We start from the raw sequence: 10472 nt of genomic DNA, 5'->3' as shown, positions 1-10472 counted from the left end.
TTACTTAAAAATAAATATCGTCCATTCAATTTGGTTCATTTCAGCTTCACGCTGTATCCCTCATATAGCAGGATAGGAAGAAACAACCTAGTGTTAAGATATTCTGTTCGCACCGCTCTATTTTTACGGCATTGAGTATTAAGTATTGGAACTTAACGCCGCACTTTGTATATCAAAGCTAGGAAACTAAAAATGTTAAGCCATATACCTCCTGCCATAGCCTCCTGTAGGAATCCAATCTGTAACTGTCGCCTACAGGTAAACGCTATACCACTGCGCCACAACGTTTACATATCCATACAACTTTTGTTATAACAGAGTGATATCGAGAATTTATTTATCCTATATCTTATAAAACAAAGTCGCTTTTCGTGTCTGTCTGTTGTTTCTAACTATTCTTCTTCTAAACTACCCAGCGGATTTTGATGCGGTTTTCACCATTAAGTCGAGTATTTTTCATAGAAGGTTTATATATAGTTTATTATTTGTACATTCTTATGTAAATTAACATAAATACGATAAATGTGTATAAAGTTGTGACACTTTCACGTTTCCACGTTGAGACACTTTCGCGCATGCGCTGCTTTAACGGTAAGTACTACATGAAAAAAATGTACTGGAGTATTGTTGCTCTTAATAAGATCTACAAAAAAGTCCGCGACAGCATATTCGTATCTTTTAAGAATAACGTGTAGTGATCATTTTTCTCTCTAAAAATAATAATTTCAATATATTTTTTATTGTGAGGGATATTTTTCCATAATGGTATTAATCCTTATCCTATAAAATACTTTATTAATTTTCTACGTTAAACGAAGATAAAATTTGCTTTTTACAATATTTCAAATTGCGAATAGTTTTACAGAAAAACGCATTTAATTGTTGACACATCCCGCCGTTGACACATCAGCTGTATGTTACTCAAGTTTCACTTATCCCTTACTCTCAGCATATAAATAATTATATTAGTTACGTTGGCCATGTAATGTAGACCTGTCTGCCTGAAACTGTCTTTTACTGTTTTTCATTTTAATAAGTACTTTAGAAGTTGTTACAATATTAAAAAATCCTTGCTGCGAAAATCGGGTTCGATTCCCGGCCGATGCATTCTATTTAATTTTCCTCACAGGCAGCCACGTAGTGCTTGCTTTTCATCAGGGACAGAATAGCATTAACCCTCTTCAGCATTAACCACAAGCTGGAAAAAAAAACCCGCCTGTCTCTATAGCAACGAAGATTTAGATGCGTTTGCACGTATACGTTAATTGGAGTTGAATATATTATTTCAGCGTGATATATTTGGTTTCATATTTATTGTAGTAGTTATTAGTAGGTAGGTTTTTGTTTATAATTTCTTCCATTTGAAAATAGTCATTTAACTATCTAAAAATAGTCCTTTAAATATATTTTAATAAGTACTTGAAAAGATTAGTAGCACAGATTTAAAATTACGGTACCTACTAAAAAATCCTTGCTGTGTAAAACAATTGGAAGATCCTTATTGAAACTACGAAAATGCGGGTTGCATTAGGGTTTAGTTAGTTTAGTTTAGTTAGTTTATACTTTATTGCACACAAATAAAAGAAAAAGAATAATACAAATAGAACAGAAAAGAAATAAAAAAACAAGTATGCAAAGGCGGCCTTATTGCTTTAAGCAATCTCTTACAGGCAACCTTTGATAACAGCAAAGGACTTAAAATATAAAAAGAGAAGGGTGGAATAACGTTATGTGCAAACTAAAAAAAAAATAATAATACTAAGTAAACACATAAAATACTTATGACATATACAAAAATACATAAGCTCATACACAAATACTATATTTATAAATAAATACATATAAACACATATATTCTTATACAAACAAATGCTACATATAATATAATATAGTATGTACAATATAATTAATAGATAGAAGAGTCTACAAATTTTCTAAATTAAAAAGGTGTTGTTTTAGACGTCTTTTAATTATGTCAAGTGACATTGAATGTCGCACTTCAGAAGGACGTGCATTCCAGAGAATAGCAGCTTTCACAGTAAAGGAGTTGGAATAGAAGTGGGTATAGCAGGTTGGAAGTTTGAGGAGGTTATCACTTCGCGACCTTAGTTCAAGGCGTAGAAGAGAATCGGAACCAAGGAAGTTGAATCGCTCTTTTAAATAAGAGGGAGCGAAAGGATTGTATAGGATCGAGTAAAGAAGAGTAAGCATACGATACTTGCGGCGAAGTCTAATAGGAAGCCATCCTAGCTGACGACGGTAATCGGAGACATGATCATATTTACGCAGACCAAAAATAAATCTTATACATAAATTTTGTAACCGCTCTAGTTTATTCAATTGTTCCTCAGATAAATCCGGGTAACAAGAGTCAGCATAATCCAAAATCGGTAGCAGTAGTGTATGAGCTAGAGTAGTTTTGGTTTTCATAGGTAGAAAATATTTCCATCTTTTCAAGCCTCCGATATTAGCGAATAGTTTTCTGCTGACCTCAGCTATCTGCGCTGACCAAGATAGTGAGTTGTCTAAAAAGATCCCAAGGTTTTTAACGGTCGGTCTAACAGTTAAAACAGTACCATCGAACTGTATAGTAGGAAGGTCATTCATATTAAGTTTTTTTAACTGCTTAGTACCAATGATGCTTAGTACTAATGATACTAACCTGTAATTTGGCAGGATTAACAGATAGGCCATAAGACCTGCTCCAACTAGCAACATTCAGCAAATCCATATTGAATTTACGAATAGCTTCATCTATATCACTTGAAGGCGTAGACATATAAATCTGCAAGTCGTCAGCATACAGATAGTAGGATGAGGAAAGGTTTTGGGAGATAGAATCAATGAAAATAGAGAACAGGAGAGGAGAAAGAACACCCCCTTGAGGAACACCCATAGAAGAAGAACGAAGGGAAGATATTTTGTCATTGGTTTGTACGTATCGTCGCTGATCAGACAAATAGCCTCTGAACCATTCCGTCGCATGAGAAGAGATGTTAATTGATCGTAAAACAGCGAGTAGTAGGTCAGTGTCTACTGTGTTAAAGGCATTACTAAAATCGAGCAAAGCAATAACAGTAACATTTTGTCTATCCATATTTAGCCGTATATCATCACAGACTTTAATTAATTTAATTAAGGCAGTGACTGTACTGTGCGCACAGCGAAAACCAGACTGCAAATCAGATAGAATATGGTTTTCTAAAAGGTACTGATTTAGCTGGTGCGAGACAATACGCTCTAAAACCTTTGACAGGAACGGAAGTATTGAAATGGGACGGTATTGAGAAAAGGATTTTGGATCTTTGGACTTTGGTATGGGAAAAATGCGGGCTATTCGCCACAAGCTAGGAAAGGAATTAGTAGTTAGGGAGAAATTTAAAATGTGAGTAATTACAGGAGCTATAACATTAAGGGGTAAAATAACCATTTTACGATTGATACCATCGAAACCAGCGGCATCCGATTTAATAACTAAAATATATTTTTTTACCTGGGCTAATGTGACTTCGGAAAAATGGAATGGAATGGTTGATGGACACGGCAGGGAACTGATAGATTTCAATGTATTTGCCTTAATAGTACCATAGGCGTTATTGAGGTGAAATGCGTATTTAAAGCATCAACATCAATATCGCGATTCAAGTCTTGACGTTGCCGACCGATTCTCAACGATTCAAGAAACTGCCAAGATTTACGTGGATTTAAATTTTGCAAATTAGAATCGATGTAGTTCCGCTACGCATCTCTGCAAACTCTACTACACCGATTACGCAAGATCTTATATCTTGAAGAATTTTCATCAGTAGTATTACGTTTATACTTACATTTAGCTCGATTTCTTTTTGCCATCAAAGATCTAATATCTTGCGTAATCCATGGTGCAGGTAAGTGTTTCAACTTAATAGGTCTAAATGGAGCATGCTTGTCATAGAGTTCCGTGAGCAGGGAATTGAAAATATCCAGTTTAGTATCAATATTGTCGGCGTTAAAGATGATGTTCCAGTCGATATTGGTGAGATCACACATAAACTTCTCATTTTCAAAATTTGTAAAATTACGTCGCATGATGATGGATGGTTTAAATTTAGGAGGACGCACATTATAAGACAAATACATCAAATCGTGGTAGGAAAAGGCATCAGCGGGAAATTGTCCATGGAGCTTTGCAAAATCAGCAGAGGAAACTATTAAAAGGTCAAGTTGGGATGGAACACAGTTAGGGAAATGGTGTGTGGGATTTGTAGGAAGTAATGTTAAATTCGAGCTGTTAATAATATTAAGAAGTTGCTTCGCACGGAAATCATTTTTTTTAATACAAGTATTAAAATCCCCAAGGATTATAGTGTGATCGACATTGAGCACGTGTTTTTACAATATAGTCTCGAAAGTGTGAAAGTAATCTATGTGAAGTGAAGGACTATAGAAAACACCAAGTAACAATTTTGAGCGTCCGAGTAAGATTTGGATAAAAACATATTCAGCAGCTTCAGAGTATTGCGAAGGGGGCTTACTCACTATTGTAAAAGGTATATGGTTTCGGATATAAAGGGCTACACCGCCGCCACCCTTACCTATGCGGCCATTTCGTATAAGGTGGAAGTTAGGTATGGAGAAGGATGCGGAAGGTAAACAAGGCTTAAGGAAAGTTTCGGAAATTAATATCGCATGGACACTTTTACAATCAAAAGAAGTTAACAGGTCAGGATAGTGGGCTGGGATGCTTTGGGCATTAACATGCACCACATTGAAATTTTTTGGGGAGCTTGATAAGGTGTCGTCCAGAAAAGAAGAAATAGAGACGGAAGTACTGCAAAAACTGCTATCAGAGGAAGATGGTAGACAGTAAGGAGAATCGTCACTTAAAATATAAATACTATTATCGTACATTATAAATATAATAACAAATATTAAAATATATAAATAAAATATATATGCAATAGATTAAAATAATACCAACATAAATTATATATGAATAGAACGTTGTTCATCCTTCACCACCAACAATATGTAAAAAGAAAGAGATTGCATTGAAGGCTGTTTATAATAGCACAGCAACAAAAAAAAAAAAAATAAGAAGAAAAAAAAATTACAATAAGATCAAATTTAAACTACAAACTTACACACTACACAAGCAAAAAAAAAAGTAAATTTAACACTACCAAACCCAAAAAAAGAAAATATTGCTACTTCCTTATTTATATAACGAAATATGTAAAAATAAATGTAAAAATAATCGGAAACTCAATTAAGCAAGTAAATACTACAAAATTTCTCGGTTTTCATGTGGACCATAGTCTAAAATGGGATGAACATATACACCAGTTAATTGCAAAGGTATCCTCGGCTTGTTTCGCACTAAGTCGAGTAGCATCAACCCTAGCCACTGGAGCGGTTCGAGCTTGCTATTTTGCGTCGGTGCAGTCGTCCTTGCAGTATGGTATAGACATATGGGGTCGTGCTGCAGACTGGGAACGTCTCTTTCGAATTCAAAAACGGGCGGTACGAATTATTGCTAAAGTAAGCCAAGACACGTCTGCCCGTCCATATTTTTCACAACTAGGCATATTAACATTACCTTCGTTGTTAATATACAGTATCGCATTATATGTGGTAACAAACTACGAAAATTTTTCTAAACGCAGTGATGTAGCTCTCTATAGTATGCGGTTCCCGAGTCGTTTACTCTCAACTAGTCGAATATTATACAAAATGGCTAAAACTGTTGGAGTTATGGGTCCAGAGGTATATAATAGATTACCATGTGATGTCAGAAATGCTCCTAGTGTAAATGTTTTAAAATACAAATTAAAGAAATGGTTAATCGAGAAATCGTTTTATAGCTATAAGGAATTTTTAGAAATTAATGAGATCAAAAATTAGATAAATATTTAAAGAATCAGTTATTTTATGTATTATGAAATGATGTATTGTTCTTTAAATGTATGATGTATTTTTTATTGCTTGACTTGTAATTCTTATTACCAATAAATGATGATTATGATTATGATTATGATTATGCCACTACAAACTAAAAATACAATTAAAATAAAAGAAAATCCATAGCAAGCAAAAAAAAAAAAAACAAAAGAAGTAAATATTAAATAAGGTTTAATTAATTTTCACATTATCTTAAGTGCTTTGCAAACATACATTATATGAATAATCCAGTAGTTAAAGCGGGCGAAGCCGCAAGAGGGTCGCTAGTTATATATAAAATAAATAAATCAGCTTCACGCTGTATCCTGCACACAGCAGGGTAGGCAGAGGGTATCTCGTGTTAAGACACTCCGTTCCCCACTTTCTGCCCAATTCTGGAGGCATTGCATGTTGAGTGGCAGAAGCCAACGCTGCGCTTCATCTCTACACCAGAGCGAAGAAATGGAAATATAAACGTAAATAAATATTTCACTTCCTCGAGCGGGGATCGAACCCACAACCGTCGCGTTACAGTCACACCCTTGTGCCGCTGCGCCACGACGGCCGATAAGAAAAGAATACGGAAAGAATGATAATATTAATATCAGGTTTAAATAATTACGAGTATAAGAAATGAGGAACTTCAGTATTATAAACGTTTTGCTTACTTTTTATTGTTTATTTACGAACAGACGACCATTTCTGGGTTGTGCTGAATATAACTTCAAGGTAATCGATATCTTTTTATTTCCATTAATCGTTTAACCCGTTCGTTATGATACTAACATGTCGGCCTGGTAACAAAATGTTTTTTTAATACTAATGGGGCATAATGGACCTCCATCTCCTCCAAAATGTTACCAAGACGTTGGTTTGCATTGTCAAAGAGCTATCAGGTTTCATATAGAGCCACTCTAACTTCACAAATACTACACCGAAGTTAAAAGTAGCGACTTCTCCAGTTCATTACTAATATTAATAAACATTAGATTGACTGTAGTAAATAAGTAAGCTAAAATTAAAGTTTGTTCACTAAGGTCTCATTTTTGGAGTGAGAAGGAGAGAAGAAGGAGAGTTGTAGAGTTAATAGTAGAGAGATTTGATAATTTTTAACAAGATGAACTATAGGTGTGGCCTTGTAATGTTAACGTATGGTAGGTATTATGATAATAGTTGAGGTAGTAGAATACATATACAAAAATAGAATACATTTCGGTCTTTCATCGTTACATTTATACCTGGATACGCACAAGATTATAATCTTATAATTAAATAAAAACTTATTTTTATTTTATAAGTATTGTTATTATTATTTTATTGGCTCGCGACAATATCGCATAAGCTTATGTATTATGTTAATTATACGCTGAGCAAGTAATTATGTTCTACTCTATGTAATTTTTAATGCGCATAACTTGCAGTGCTATGAACGTATTATTGCGGACAATATTGTCAAGGCTATTCACATTTTGTATGCGACCACCTACGACTTGCTCTTTATAATACGGAATTGAATTGAAGTTAACCCCAACAAGTGGCAGGCTATAGGTATGTACCAGCAGCTCACGACAACCAGACAAACTTGGTTGTCACTGTATACCTGAAGTAAGATGTAAAGGCACAGTTTTTAATTTCTCTAGTAGGTAGTGGGAATTATATATATATTTTTCATGTCTGAAAAAAGTCTGATGTCACTGGGGGGTCGAATCTGGAGAGTGCGGTGAGCGAAGGTGCAATTCAGAACCTAATTTATCCTTAAATTGCATAAATTAAATAAAAATATAAATTTAGATAAATATTACACGACGGCCTATAAGTAAAACATTAAATAAATCAAAAAATAGTAATAAGTAAAACTCCACGCTTTGCAAGGATCTGATAAAGACCAGACTGGAAAAATGAAAATAAATTTAAAAATGATCATTCCCTCAAATGAAGACCCAACCCAAAACCGTCGCACTTACAGCCAGACGCCACTGCAGTTACTGCGCCAAGGCGGCGAGACGACTATACTCGTACATCTATCATCATCTCATCATCTAAAATATAATATATACAGAACCCTTTAAATATTAGAACGTAACGCGCGTTACTGTTTGCCGTTGCTTTAACTAACGTAACCTACATATTAATAATTAACAGAAGAAAGTGTGTCCAAAGTAAATTGATTACAAGCAATTATTTATACGCATAATTCACGCACTATTCAATTTTATCTAAAATACAGACATAAAAAAAATCACTGTGAAGTCAGTCGTAGGTTCGATTGTCACTTGAGGGATTTAATTATTTTCTTTTTTCGCTTTGGCAACAAGGCAAAACGCGGCATTGAGTTTACCCAACACGCAATGTCTCTAAATTGGGCGGGAAGTGACGCACCAGCATTAAGACAGTCAGACACTTGGTACTGGCACCACATTGCAACCAACCGAACCACAATAAAAATTAGTATCAAAAACTATTATTTTTATAGACTTTGTTTCAAATATTTAGCGCATATCAAGGTAGTCCAAAGGAATTTAGTGTTGACACACTCCGTTGCTCACACACCGCCCAATGTTCAGAACATTGTTATAAGCAGAAAAGTCGCATATCACATACATCAGTTTACTACTCTTATAAAAAACCGGACAAGCGCGAGTCAGGCTCGCCCACCGAGGGTTTTGTACGAAAATTGGAAATTTCGAGCTTTTTCTTTGAAATTCGGGCTTAGCTTAGCCACAGCCCTTTCATCTAATAGCTCACTTGAAGTAGACATTTTGGGCCCCTTTTAAGGCTATTATTTTTTAGGATTTAAGCACAAATAATTGTCCAGAAAAAAATCTGAAAACTATATTTCAGATTTTTTTCTGAACAAGTACTACTACTTTCATAATTCTAAGTCAACCGGAATTACCCTATGAATTTTTATTCTTTTTATATAGTGTCGAAATACGCGTTTTTTGCGATAAAAATGGTCATAATTTTTTTCTAAATAAATATAGAAATATATGTTTCATCAGGAAATCATGGAGCCGTAGATCTGTGTAGGTATATGATTTGAATTTCAACTCGATATCTTCAAACGTTCCTAAGATTTTGACAGAGTCTTGACAGACAGACAGACGGACAACAGAGTGATCATACAAAGGTTCCTTTTTTCCTTAAAAAGTACGGAACCCTAGAAAGTACCGAACTCTAAAAATCATACGCCAAATCAAACATATTAAAGAAATACATAAAAATATAATTTCCTTAATTAAATACTAAAAGAAAGTTACGGCAAATAGTAGGTATTTACAAAAAATGCCAAAACACATTTTAGCGCAGTAGAAATATATATATTTGATTGAATTTAGATGGTTATGGGTTCAAAATGTTTCAGCTTCACGCTGTGTCCCAGATATAGATAGCAGGGTAGGCATAGGGTACCTGGGAACCTACCATTAAGACACTCGGTTCTCGTTTAAAATACTTACGTTCCCCACTTTCAACGCGTTTATAGTCGCATGCTTGTGGCCTATACCACAACTGGTACTTGCGAGGGAGGCGGATTTAATAAATAGTAGTAGGTTCGATTTATTATCTAATATAAAGATAATACAAACAAAACTACTGACAAATTTGAAATTTGCCATGGAGGTAGGTTAGGGAGTGTATTAGAAGAAAATAGAGGATTTCTTAAAATTCCAACACAAGGTGCGGGCGACCACTAGAAAAAATATCAAAATGATACCAAAAAGTGTTTAACAAAATAAAAAAAAATACTTTATTTATTTTTGTTTAATAAAAATTGACGTCATAGCAATTTTGATCAGTAAAACAAATTATAGATTAAAATTTTATCAGAGAAAGTTTATTTACTTCTTGCATTAATCTGTTACGATGATATTGGATTCGATTCAAGAAATGTTATAATAAAAAAATGTTTTCATTTCTGATGTAAATATAAAAATAAATAAAACGTCAAATGGGAGTCAGATTCATATACGAAAGGTTCCGTACCATTATCTATAGAAACGGCAAAAAATAATGTCTGTTGTCTCTTACATATGTATTTTATTCTTTGTTTTAGTATTTTTGTTGTTATAGCGGTAACATAAATATATCAATTCTGAAAATTTCAACTATTTTACTATCAAGGTTCATGAGATACATCCTGGTGGCAGGCGGACAGGCAGACAGCGGAGTGTTAGTAATTCTCGTTAGGTTTCTATTTCAATTTTTGTACAGGGCAGTACGGAACCTCAAAATTCTAAAAACGAAAATTTCTGAACTGCCCATTTGTATCTACTCCTTTCTTCACTTTCTGCCTAATTTCGTCAAATTGAGTGTTAAGCTGCGGAACTTTCCTACCTGATCGTCGAAATAAAAATTAAATATATTTTTATCAGATTTATGCTTTGTCCGTATAACAGGAGAACTCAGTGTCAAAACTCTCCGTACTCCGCCTTCCATCCGAATTCGAACAACTGCGTGTTAAGTGGCGAAGCTCAATGCCGTATATTATCTACCGACATAACAGATTAAAAAAATAATTAAATCTTTTTGAAATTATAAAACAGAGTGTTTTC

The sequence above is a fragment of the Heliconius melpomene genome, chromosome 7 (assembly GCF_056956725.1).
Source record: "Heliconius melpomene rosina isolate 202511_hmr_F chromosome 7, ASM5695672v1, whole genome shotgun sequence".
NCBI classification, from domain to species: Eukaryota; Metazoa; Arthropoda; class Insecta; order Lepidoptera; family Nymphalidae; genus Heliconius; species Heliconius melpomene.
Note: the sequence above shows the minus strand (reverse complement) of the source record.